This window comes from Carcharodon carcharias, chromosome 3, assembly GCF_017639515.1.
Source record: "Carcharodon carcharias isolate sCarCar2 chromosome 3, sCarCar2.pri, whole genome shotgun sequence".
In the NCBI taxonomy this organism is placed as follows: domain Eukaryota; kingdom Metazoa; phylum Chordata; class Chondrichthyes; order Lamniformes; family Lamnidae; genus Carcharodon; species Carcharodon carcharias.
This window is the reverse complement of record NC_054469.1, coordinates 138,646,327-138,659,444: the sequence shown is the minus strand read 5'-3', so window position 1 is coordinate 138,659,444 and position 13,118 is coordinate 138,646,327. Positions and strand designations below refer to the sequence as shown.

Genomic DNA, 13,118 nt, shown 5'->3' with positions numbered 1-13,118 from the left:
CTGCTGAGCATGTCTGCCTCATCTGGCGAGTGTGAGGGCCTCCTTGCTGTCATTGTCGCTTTCAAGGACCTCTTCACCCTCATCACTATCGATGTCCACCTCATCAGTGGAGACCTCCCCGTTGCAGCGCCAGGTTTTAAAGAGCGCAACAGGTGACAACAATGCATGACACCCTCTGCAGACTGTATTGCAGGGCTCCACCAGACTGGTCCAGGCACTGGAACCTCATTTTCAGCATCCCAATGGTTTGCTCCACCAAGTTGCAGCATGAACCTTGTTATACCTTCACTCTGCTGCAGTCTGAGGCCGCTGCACGGGTGTCATCAGCCATGTCCTCCATGGGTAGTCCTTGTTCCCGAGAAGTCATCCCTGCAGCCCCTGTGGACCTTGAAGATGTCGGTGATCTGTGAACGACTGAGAATGTAGGAGTCGTGCACAGTCCATGGAAACCATGCGCACACCTGTAGGGTGCGTTTGTGGTGGTCACACAACAGCTGCACGTTCAACAAATGGAATCCCTTACGGTTGACATGGTTGTCTGCTTGTTGCGATGCAGACCTGAGCGCCACATGAGTGCTGTCGATGGCATCCTGCACCTGTGGGAAACCCGATATGGGCAAATCCAATCGCTCTTGCATCCTGGTTGTCCTGGTCCCTGGCGAAATGCAAAGTTGTGTGCTTTCGCAAAGGTGTCATCCTTGACCTCATGGATGTATTTGTGGATGGAGGCTTGAGAGATCACACAGAAGTCACCTATAGAGCCCTGAAAGGAGCCACTGGCGTACAAATTGAGCACCGCTGTCATTTTCATGGCCACTGGCAACGAATGCCCTCCATATCCATGTGATGCCAAATCCTGCAACAGGTGGCAGATGTGACTGACCAGTTCCCTAGCCAGCGCAGTCTTCGACGACACTGGTTCTTGGTCATCTGCAGGAACAAAAGGCGGCATCCGTAGACCCTGGGTTTCGCTAGGCATCGACCAGCAATGGCTCGCCGTGGCTTTTGGGTGGCATGTGCGGGAGCCCCAACCGCCCCTTCTTCCTGAGGTTGCTGCTCCTCCCTCTGCACAGACAGATGCCTCAGTCACTCTCTTCTCTGTAGTCATCGCCCTCTTCATGCCATGAGGCATACAGCTAGTTCACCAGGCTCTGTGATCCAGATGTTGTACTCCTGCAGAATGAAAGAAAGAGGCGTGTGTTAGCATGGGTATACGAACAGCCTCTCTTGGGCATGTCTGAAGGCCCCTTCATGTATCCCGGAGAGTGCTGGCCACTACTTGGATGGTCAGAGGTTAGTGCACTGCATGGCTGCCTGAAACTCCACCTGACCGATTGGCGGCAGCTTCCCCCATTGGACTGCATGCTGTGGTCTTAGCTCAGGCGCAGGAATTCTCCTAACCTGCACTGCAAGGCCATGCTGTTAGCTTGAACCATGGGGGAGACTGGTCCAAACCGGGATGTTGACATTGCAAGGGGCTGTGAGCACCTCCAGCAGTGACTGCTCCACGGCCAGCTTTAGCAAGGAGATTGTACAACGTGTGCAGTCGTCCAACTGTTCTGCAGTCCAATAAAACGCTCATTAGTTTGCAGTTTGTGCCCGAGGTGTGAAAAGCTCTGGAGCACTTGGTGGCACTTTGATGCCTCTGTATTGCTCAAGTGGGCAGATAAGCTAGAGACTCAACTACAATCATATCAACGTGGCTGCACCTGAACTGTCTCAGCTGCAGAAGAATGGTCACTTTATACAACGTTTCCCTAATGCATGGCAACTTCCCCTGCCCACTGCCCCCTCCTACCACCCTGCATGTGCTTCTGTGTTACCTTTAACTGCAAGGCAGCCTTTGCCTGCCCAAAGTTGCCTCAATCCAATCGCAGGCCAGCCTTTGCCCACCCCACCCAACCCATAAATTCACCTCAACTGCAGGACAGCCTCCCCCCCCCCACCCCCCCAACCTCCCCCAGCACCACCACCACCACCCCCCCCAACTCCTGCCCACCAAAATGCCTCAACTTTGAAGTCCAAAAGGCGTCCCTCGTGAGCGCTCCGTAACATTACTGTGCACTCACATCCGAGTTTCCCTCAGTACAGGCCGCCAAGTGCGCACCTTTTATATGCTGTAATGACATGGGCAGATCCGGTTCGCCGGGGACCGGTGGGGGTGGGGATGAGTCCAGTGGGCTGGCCTTATAATAATATACCAAAGTATCACAATGAGGTTCCCAACGTCCGATGGCAGGAAACACGGCCCACCATCAACAGGCTGAGCAGACCATCGCAAACTGGTTTCCCAACATCGATTTTTGGCCTTCTTGCCATATTGTCCACACACATCACTGGACATGCCCAACGCCAGCAGGCATGGAAAATTCTGCCATAGAATTTAGAAGCTGGTTGTCATCTTTGCTCCTCCTCCTACCTCCCCGTAGACCATGAACCCTCCACCGAACATCAAAACGTAATTTCCCAGACTGTCGCAGATATCCTTTGAAGATCTTCCCTCCACGGCTTTCCTCCATGCTCACACAACCCAAAGCTACCTCCTTCACAAGATCCACAAACAGAGAAGTTCTGATAGATCCCCTGTTTCGACCTGTTCTTATCCCATGGAACTCAGTTCTTCCTATCTAACCTTTTTTTTTTCTCCTTCCCTTGTGCAGTCTCTCCCCACTTAGATCCGCAGCTCCTCCAATGCTCTCTGCCAATTTAACAGTTTCCAGTTTCCTGGGCGTTACTGTCTCCTTTTCATCATGGACATCTAATCACTCTACACCTACACCAGGACAGTCTGAGAGCCATCCACTTCTTCACTGAACAGATGCCCAACCAGCCTCACCCTTCTCTGCCTGGTTGAACTTGTTCTCAGGTTGAACAATTGCTTTGACTCCACTCACTTGCTCAAAATAAAAAATGTTGCTATGGGAACCATATGGGTCCTGGTTATGCCAGCCTTTTCCTAGGATATGTGGAACATTATTTGTTCCAATCCTATTCAGGTCCCCTCCCTCATCTTTTTTTCAAGTACATTGAATATATTGGTGCAATTTCCTGTAATGTTTCTTCTATTGACATTTACATCTCTAGGTCAATGTTTTGTCTCTTTACTTGCCCCATCACCATCTCCTTTTGTCCTGCACTATCATCCCTTTTGTCATTTAATTTTTCTTGCCTTAACCTTATCACAGACATCCTCTTTTGTTCTTTCCTCGCCACTTGCTATCCCTGCCTCATTACTTGCCTAAAACCTGCTACATCTGTGACCTTCAAGTCCTGATGAAAGGGCCATCAAACTGAAACATTAACTTTGGTTTTCTCTCCAGAGATGCTGCCTGACCTGTTATTTCCAGCATTTTTTTGTTTTTATCAGGTTAAATTATGGTTGTTTTTCAGTATTCTTCAGTAGTCCTGCTGACAAAGCATTTGGAAACTGTTGTGTTTTGAACTGCTTTGTCAGCATCCTCATGCAGCACACTCATGTTGCTGACTCTTTGCCTTCATTTTCCTAAACAATTAAAGACATTGACCCCACAGATCACAATGTATTCAGAATCACAGTGAATCTCTTTAGAAGGCACAAGAAGACTGCATCATTGAATATCAGACAACATCTTAAGTTGTAATGTTTTATCTTTTGAAAATACTTTAGCTGGAATTTTCTGCTCCCGTTGGTGGTGGGTGTGTTTGGCGGCATGAGCGGACAATATGGCGAAAAGGCCAAAAATCGGTTTTATGCCTTGGTGAAACCAGTTTGTGATTGTCAGTGGCAGGCCACGTTTCTCACTGTCCAATGTCAGGAGCTTAATTTGAATGCACTTGCACCTCATCATTGTGCCCGCATGCTGGAATCATCCTTCCATGTCAAATTTACCGCCCATGTTGACATGACTTCAGAATGGCATGATTCATGCAGTCCAGTGGCCGAAGCTGCTGCCAGTTGGTCAAATGGAATGGGTGGAGTTGGGTCAGGTTTCAGACAACCTTAAAGTGCACTACACACTGGCCATCCAAGTGGTGGCCAGCACTCCCTGGCATGCATGAAGAGGCCTTGAGATGCAGCCGGAGACTTGGTCTTCAGGACACGTGCTAACCCATGTCTCGCTCTTTGATCTTGCAGAAGGGGAACATCAGGGTCATGGAGCCTGGTGACCTAGCAGTGTGCCTCATGGCTTACAGGGAGCAGAGAAGAAGGAAAAGAGTGCGACGGAGGCACCTGGCTCACCAACGGGAGGAGCACCACCCTCAAGATGAAGGTGTGGCAGGGCCTCCTGTTCATGCAGCTGAAGATCCACAGCAAGCTGTCACTCATAAGCACCTCGCTACACCCAGGGTCTAGTCATTCCTGCAGATGACTGAGAACCAGTATCGCCAAAGACTGCATATGTCTTGGGAACTGGTCGGTCACACATGCCACCTGCTACAGGATTTGGTGTCACGGGCACATGGAGAACATCCACTGTCAGTGGCTGTGAAAGTGAACACGGTGCCCAATTTTTACACCAGTAGATCCTTCCAGGGCTCCACAGATGACCTATGCGGAATCTCCAAGCCTCCACCCTCAAGTGCTACCAGGAGGTAACAGACGACATCTTTGCAAAAGCAGTGATGTGGTGAGCAAATCGGAGGTCGCCTGCCAGCAAGGTGACGTGTTTCCTGTGACTGCATAATTTGAGGTTTGAAGGGGATGATACGGCGCGAAAATCCGCCACTGCAGCCAGCAGTTGAAACATCATTTTTAACACCCGCTACCGCACTTAGTGTAATTCTGAGATGATTCCACCCTCTGTGTAACCAAATCTAAGCAACAGTTTTCAGTGCGCATCTAAACACAGTTACAGGGTGGAATTTTCTACTCACGCCAGCAGCAGGAATCATGGCAGGCGGGTGCACTTAATTTGGCAAGCACCTGACGGTGAGATGAACTGTGCAAATTTTGTTTCTTCAACTTTCAAGGCAGGTCAAGATTCCCAAGGACCAATATCAGGAACTCCATTTGCCTTCATTAGCATCTCACATGTGTGCATTAAAAGGCCACGAAACTGAAAGTTTGTCCTTCAAATTAAGTTTCCCACCAGCGAGAATTTAGAACATTCGATTTTACTACTGTATGTAAATGGTGTGCACTTGGCAAGCTTCACCTCTTGCACTTTGAGGTCAGTAGATGTTGCTTTCTCCTTCTTGGGGACCTTGTATAACTTTGCTCGAGTGCCGTTAGCAAACACTGTATGAAGGCTGGACAACGGAGGCAGGCCAAGATTGAAAGGGTGCAGCAAAGGCTGGACAACGCAGGCAGGCTTAATGGCTATTTGGGATTGTGGGGAGAGCAAAGTGTGTGTCCGGGCAAGTGGGGGAAAGGAATGTTGGGGGCTGTGGGTTGGGGAAGCAGTGTCTTAGAAGACGACCTCGGTGCTGTCGATGGTGGGGTCCTGGGGAGGGAATGCAGGATACTGGTGATAGGAAGAAAAGGTCACAGGCAGTTAGGGAGTGGGATGCAGTAGAGTGACAGGTCCAGGTTGGGATTCTGGTAGGTGAAGGTTTCATCATAGTTCGTGGTTGGGGTGTTGGGGGGGGCGCGGTTACAGGACAGGGGAGGACAAGATAGATAGCTTGGATAATGGGAGGAAGCAGGGTAAGGGGGGCATGGGAACGGTAATGGGAGTCGGTTCTGAAGGGAGGGAAGGCATGTGGAGGCGGATCACAATAAGGTCCAGAGTAACAGGGGAGGGTTCAAGGGTGACAGAGGGGAGAGAAATAGTGATATCATGTGGGTCTAGGGTGATGTGGGGGAAGTTGGTGGGAGACTCGGGGGGTGGGGGGGGGGGGGGGGGTGGTGGTTGGTGGTGAAGGTAGAAGGTGGTGGAGCGAGTTTGAAAGGTGACGCGCACTACTTTTCCAAACTGACCTTGACCATGCAGTTAGTCAGTCAGTCAGTGAGATCTATCTAGGTGGATGGAGGGTCTTTTTGTTGGCTGAAATTCAAAGTCAGCACAAATGGCCAACTAAAGGGACACCCTAATAATTGAGGCAACTGGATGTCACCTATGCTCAGTTGTGTTCTCCTCTCTGTGGTGAAGCTGCATTACAGCAGGTTTGTTCCTGACTCATGGGTCTTATAACATTGAGACTCCAGCAAGGTGTGGAGCTGCTGTTCATTCTGTGCCTTTTGCCATCGGCTGCAGCAGAGGCAGGGTTAGAGGGAGGGAGAAAGGTGGATGCCTCCAAGGGGCACGGCTGATGGAGGGCAGCCAACTCGCGACTTCAAACCTCCGTCTTCCTGGGTCAATGGCCATGGCTGATAAGGGATCATACGGTTAGTATTTCCATGCTGCCAAGGCAATGGTCTCAGAGTCTTGAGGGTAGTGGCGACGAGCAGAAAAGTGTCCATGGGAGGCCTTCTTGCACATGGCTCTCATCACCTGAGTCAAAGAGCAATGTCTCCGTACGCATTCATGTATGAACAGGAGGGACATCCTCCCTTTAGTCATCCAGGATGTCTTTTACCTGGAAGGGCTGGGGTAAGGATGCCTTGTCTAGATGGGGGCAAGGTGATGGGCATTGCACTGGCTGCTGGCTTTCAGATGGAGGGAAACCTGTCAGAGACATGTTCACTTAATGCATCCTTTCAATTCGTTCACACATCCACTGAGGTGTCAATGATGCATGCTGCAGGCAATTCTGCCAGGTAATGTCTCTCATCCAGCTGAGGAGAAGGAGGGCCCATTGCAGGTTGGCACAGAGCCAGGAGGAACAAAGGCCTGCGCATCAAGAGGCAGCAAGGCCTCAAAGGTCAAGAGGCTGGCGAATATGAACCACTGCAACGGTGAGCATTGGCCCGAATATGGGTGTATCACCAGCAGTGCTCTTATCTAGAGATATGTGTAAGGCAATGCCGGAGGCGCTGTCATATGTTCCGGGATGTGGTTGCTCACGTCTGTGAGCTTCTCCAGTATGAGCTGCAGCTGTAAGGACTCTGGAGGAGTAGCAAGGAGATCCTGGCCTGCATTGAGCGAATGTGTCCAGGTGATGTTTAAATATGGTGCCAGGACCTGTAACCCCATGAGATAATAGCAGGGCAGGCGACTTCCTGTCTGCCCCATCAAGTAATTTGCAGAGCTTCTCACAGAGGCATAATTAATGAGCTCAAAAGCAGAAGATTGCGCGTGTTCACCCGCCTCACCGCCCAGCATGAATCATGCAGACTCTCCCACCCGCCATCGGATTTAGTCTCCACAATGGAAAATTCTGCCCATGACCTGTCTGCCCTCAGATAAGGTTGGACAGTTGGTCACTTATTGCTATTGCATGTTCAGGATGGAGCTCAGAGTTGAAGTGTTAAGTGTCAGCTTGGCACAGTAATCGTGCTCTTGTCTATCAGCTAGAGGTAATGTACTGCTGAGGTTGCCACACTCAACTGATGCCTTGTTTGAATTTTGAGATGGATATAAAAGATTGAAAAGCACTTTGTTGAAGAACTGGGAGTTCTCCCAATGCCTAGAGAGAAAAAACACTATCCCCATTTCAAATATGATTCTATTGGCTGTTTAGTGTTTTGGAATATCTCGAGGATGTCGTCATCTTCCCAAGTTCTCTGCCCAAAAGTAGGTTCCGATCCACAGCGCCACGATCTCCACCAAGGGTAGACCAAGAAGGCTGGTCACGAGTCCACCCCAGCTGGAACAGCAATTGAAACCCATGCTGTTAACACTAACCTGATCTATACCAGCCGTCCAGCCAACTGACCCAACCAGCTCCCCAAGGAGTCCGAATTGCTGTGGCAACATACACTTTTACACGTAGCTTGGAGCTATGGATGGTGATGGTGGAGGCTCCATTTCTTTCCATCACATGGCTGACCAGGAATCTCTCCAGCTCTTACTGCCTGCCATTGGTATATGTTGAGTTGATTTACAAGTTGATAATCAACCTGTTTGGCCATGTTATGAATGCATCTTCCTTGGCTATCAAGTCCTTGAGCTTCTGGCTCAGAAGCAGGGACACTACCCACTGTGCCACAAGACCTCCACATAAAAAATGCTTTATAACCGCAAATATTTTTTCTCTCAGTTTAACAGATCATAAATCTCAATTATAAAAACACATAACTGTGTTAAACAAATTTTGAAAGCCTAAATAAATTCAAAATATCCTTCAGACGAGAAAAAATGTGTCATGCAATTAAATAAGAGAATAGTTTATAATTCTTTATTTCATCATTTTTCCGCACAATAGTGCACTACATACAGACTAAATATTGTAAGACTGCCTTTTGAGAAGTTCTTTCAGTTCAAGGTTTTATCCCTCTTCCCTTCCAAAACTGTTAATATTATTACTTTCCTTAAAAAATGCGTAGCCTCAACTTTTGCATCCTCGTCAGTACTGCACCACATTCAATGACTCTTTCACCTCTAAGGTTTTTAAATGTGTTGTCTCCACCCAGCTCTGTATCCCCCTCTCCCCTAACTTCATAAAACATTGCACCATAGAGGGAGACCCAAATTTTTCCTTTGGTGCTGATCTTAAATTCTTGCCTTCTAGTTTTGGACTCAGCAACCAATGAAAACATGTTTCCCAATTTAACTCAAAATTCTTCAATCTTTTAATTTACTTTGTTAAAATGAAAAAGATTCCAGTTTCTGATTTTTGTGAGCCCATCAGGAGCATGAATTCTTACAGCCGGTCCCTCCATGCCCCCCTCACCTGGGTTTGTCTCTATCTCTTCTATTGCATCACTTTCAGCTTGATTCTATGGATTAGTCTTAGATTTCCCACCTTCCCACCCCACCCCACCCCCATTTGGCAAGCTGCCTGTCAATGCTCATTGAGCAGGCAGCCCCACAATTTTATTGTAATGAGGACTGACCATGAATGTGGCCCAGTCAGCTTGCTGATGTCATCAGGCCTTTTAAAATTTGTGCTGATTCTTGTATCATGGCATCTCGAGGTGACTCACTACCAACTTAGAATGTTACAATCCCGGCTACTGTTGATAGTGGACAAGTCAGATCCCAGAGTGAAACCTGGCTTGATATATCCCAGCTTTTATTTTTTTTAGAAAAAATGGAGGAAAGTTACTGAACAAATTCACGGGAGTCCGCTGATGAACTTTTTCACAAAGAAAATATTTACTGAACAAGAAAAATGAATTATTTTGCACCAGACAAAAAGATTGGAAAAATCTCAATACATGCAAAAGAAGATGCTTCAGATTCACACTATTCCTTTACCTAACAATATCTTTATAGATAACTAAACCAGTGAAGGGTTACCACTAACTTTTAACACTTGCTTGGGACTGGCACAATTGCAAATGGTTTCTTCCAGTGACTTCCTGAGCATTCACCTGATGGTTTTCACCCAACTTGTATCTCTCCCTGAGACACCCAAAAAAAACCTGCACTCTAAACTCAAGTCTTCCAGTAGTACCTCTGCTAAACTGATCACTTTATGAAGTTCTATAACTGACTATTCAGTCAACTACTGTCTCAATAGCCTAATAACATTTTCTTCTCAGAGACCTGAAAATTCCTATCTTCATTCTCAGACACACACTGAACTCTCCCTTGTGTATTTTCTGTGTCTGTGTCCCTGGACCGCTATTGCTCGACAACAATGAAGTTTTTTTCTACTTTGTGTTTTCCTCCCCACAATCACTAAACTTTCAACCCATCACTTTACCTTCCAGAGTTGTAAATCCTCATTAAAAATGTATGTATATAAACAAATCCAAAAGACTTGACTTTTCAGTCAGGTATCTATTCAGACTCCCCGCCACCAAGACTCTCGAACAACCTGAAATGAAACAAGCCATTTTACCTTTCTTAACACATGAACATATATATATATTTTTATATATATATATAAAATATATATATCATTTATATATATGTTCAACTTAAAAATTATACAGTGTTGTTAACAAGAATTACCATGCTCTAATTACCTTATCTAACCATTTCTCTTTTGAAAGAGAGGTATTGCACTAACACACATTCCATATCAGAGATGCTTGAAAAACTCTGACTGCTGACTGACTCCCCACAGCATTCTAGGCTGCCTGGCATCAGATCCCTGTGCTTTTTCCAGTTTGAGTCCCACCAATTTGTTCAGTATTAATCCCTTATTTATAGCTTTTGTATCTAAATTCTGCACTTTCACCATCTCATAAAGGATTCATTTAATACATTTGGCCATTCCCCCATAGCATGATTTCCATTTTGATCTCTATTCAGCCCTACCTTCCTTAATTATAACTACTTTTTATGTGTTTAGAAAATGCTTTCCTATTTGCCTTTATGGAATGTCCCAGTCATTCTTTATTGTTTCTCTTAACCTCTCTAATCTTTTTTGCTGCTGTCTGTGTTTTATATGTCTTATTGAAGGAGCTCCAGCTTTTACTACTTGTGGGAATATATCTAGTCTGCACCCGAATCATCCATGATTAAACATTCCCATTTTTTTGCCCATTGTCTTATTGGCCAGCTTTTCCTCCTAGTTTATCTGGGCTAGTTTCCTTTTTATCGTATTGATATTGAGATTTCAGCAATCAGGCACCTTAATCATTAACATTTCGATCTGCTTTTCAATTTTTATATCAAACTTATATTATGATCATTCCTATTTGTTCTCTTCCCCATATTTACTGACTTGCCCATTTCTTTTCCTAGAATCAGATTCAGCACTGTGCCTTTCCTTGTTGGACTATAAATATACTCACTCATCTAGAAAGCAATCCTGTGTACATTTAGAAACTCAACCCCTTCTATACCATTTGCATTACTCTTGCCCTCAATCAGTTGGAGGATAATTAATGTCAAGCATTATTATAGTGCTGTTTTCCTACATTCTGATCTAATTTATCTCCATACCTCTTCTATGTCCTTTTCAGTAAGTGGCCCTACCCCAAAAAGTGTAGCAGTTCCCTCTTCATTCCAACAAAATAGATTTAGTTTATGTTTCTATTCAAATAATCATCTAATGCCCTCTTGAATGCCTCGAATGAACCTGCCTCCACCACACTTCCAGGCAGTGCATTCCAGACCCGAACCACTTTTTGTGTGAAAAAGGTTTTTCTCACATCACATTTGCTTCTTTTGCAAATCACTTTAAATCTGTGCCCTCTCATTCTTGATCCTTTTACAAACGGGAACAGCTTCTCCCTATCTACTCTGTTCAGCCCCCTCATGATTTTGAACATGTCTATCAAATCTCCTCATAGCTGCCTTCTCTCAAAGGAGAACAGTCCCAACCTCTCCAATCTATCCTCATAGCTGAAGTTTCTGATTTCTGGAACCATTCTTGTAAACCTCTTCTGCACTCTCTCCAATGTGTTCACATCCTTCCTTTAACGTGGCACCCAGAACTGTACACAATATTCCAGCTGAGGTCTAACGAGTGTCTGATATAAATTCAGCATAACCTCCCTGCTCTTGTACTCTATGCCCCTATCAATAAAGCCCAGGATACAATATGCTTTATTAACTGAATTAAGTTCAGGGCAGAAAGACCCATGGTCAGCCTTCCTGTCCTGCCACCAATTGAGGCCCTTAAGTTGCCAATTAATGACCACTTAAGGGCCCCATCCCACCACCGCTGGGATTAACCCAGCTGCAGAAGTCGCCATTTGGCTTGCATGTCAGGTGAAACTGTGTGGGCCACTTGCCACCTTGGATGGGGGGAAGGGGGTGGTAGTTTTGGTAGTGGGGGATTTGGGGTACCTTATCAAAGGCACCCAGTATTTTCTCTATCTGTTCATGACCTTTTAATGACCTGTTTACCTGGACCCCTTAAGTCTGTTTACACATCCAATGTTATCAGCTTTTCATCATCTAGAATGTACTCTGTTCTAGTCGTCTTCAGTTCAAAGTGGATGACCTCACTTCTGCCTACATTGAAATCCATTTGCCACAATTTTGCTATTCACTTTATCTATTAATATTTCTTCGTAATTTTATACTTCCATCTGTACTATTTACAGTGCCCCCTATCTTTGTGTCATCGTCAAACTTGGATATGTGACTTTCTGTCTGATCATCTAAGTCACTAATGAACAATTAAAATTTTCTCTCAACCTTTCTGCAGTGATCAATATAGTTGCCTATGACATCCTCCTCAAGCACACCTGCCCCGTGATCTGAATTTATGGAACTACTTTACATGGTTCCATTCCTATTTATCTGAATGGCACAAATGAATCTTTAACCTTCTGTTAGGTTTCTGGGTTTCAATAATAATTATTTTGTCAGCTTCAGACTCACTCACGCATAAGAAAGTGCTTTACACAATGATATGGTATGCACCTTCTACTGCTCAACATCTAGGTTTCTTCTTCAATTATGCATAATGGGATCCAATGATATCATTGAGTCTTGACTGCTATTTTAACCAATGGCCTAATCAGGAACGCCATTGTGGCTTTCCTGCCAGGTGAATATACCGGTAAGGGCCAAAGTGACGTGAATAGGTAAATCTTTTCAACTTTGGTATACTTTTCTTGTGGGAGCAGGAGTACCAGACACTGTTCCTTTGGTCCTTGGCAGTGGCCTCCTTGTACCTGATCCCACTCATCGGCCAGCTGTCATATTCCTGCCAGTTTCTGGCAGGCAATTGCCAAGGCACATGCAGGCCCAGGATTTGAAACTGCACAAGCATCAAAAGGATAGTCTGTCACCATCTTCAGCCCAAATTAAAATCAAGACTGAAATTTGTATATACAAGTAATTATGTATGTGATCAAGTATATTCTCACACTTAAACAATTTCATTAAGGTAACCCTATAATTGTATCAATGGCTACTATTGTAACACTTGAAACTTTAAAAGATTACTCTTAAACTATATCTCAAAAAGTTTAATTTGTTAGTAATAAAAAAAAGTACAGTAACAGGGTGTGGTGGTAACTAGTCCGGATTCTGCTAAGAAAATGTTCCTTATTGGTTCACTGCTTTTAAGCAGCGTTGGAATGTGCTATTTGATACTACCCTTTGTATAATGAGAGAGAATCAGAGCAAGGATAAACAATCTGATCCTGGTAAACAGTGCAAAGTGCACTCAGCAGTATGAGTTCAACCTCTGACAAACCAGGTTTTGCCAGAAAGTTTCATTGGAACTTTAATATTAATTAT

The 13,118-nt window shown here is 45.4% G+C and overlaps 1 protein-coding gene across 3 annotated transcripts in view; it reads left to right on the top strand.

The window, feature by feature from the left end:
* The window catches only part of cdk6 (cyclin-dependent kinase 6), a 315,746-nt gene that overhangs the window by 203,612 nt on the left and 99,016 nt on the right, over window positions 1-13,118 (top strand). The window lies entirely within an intron of this gene.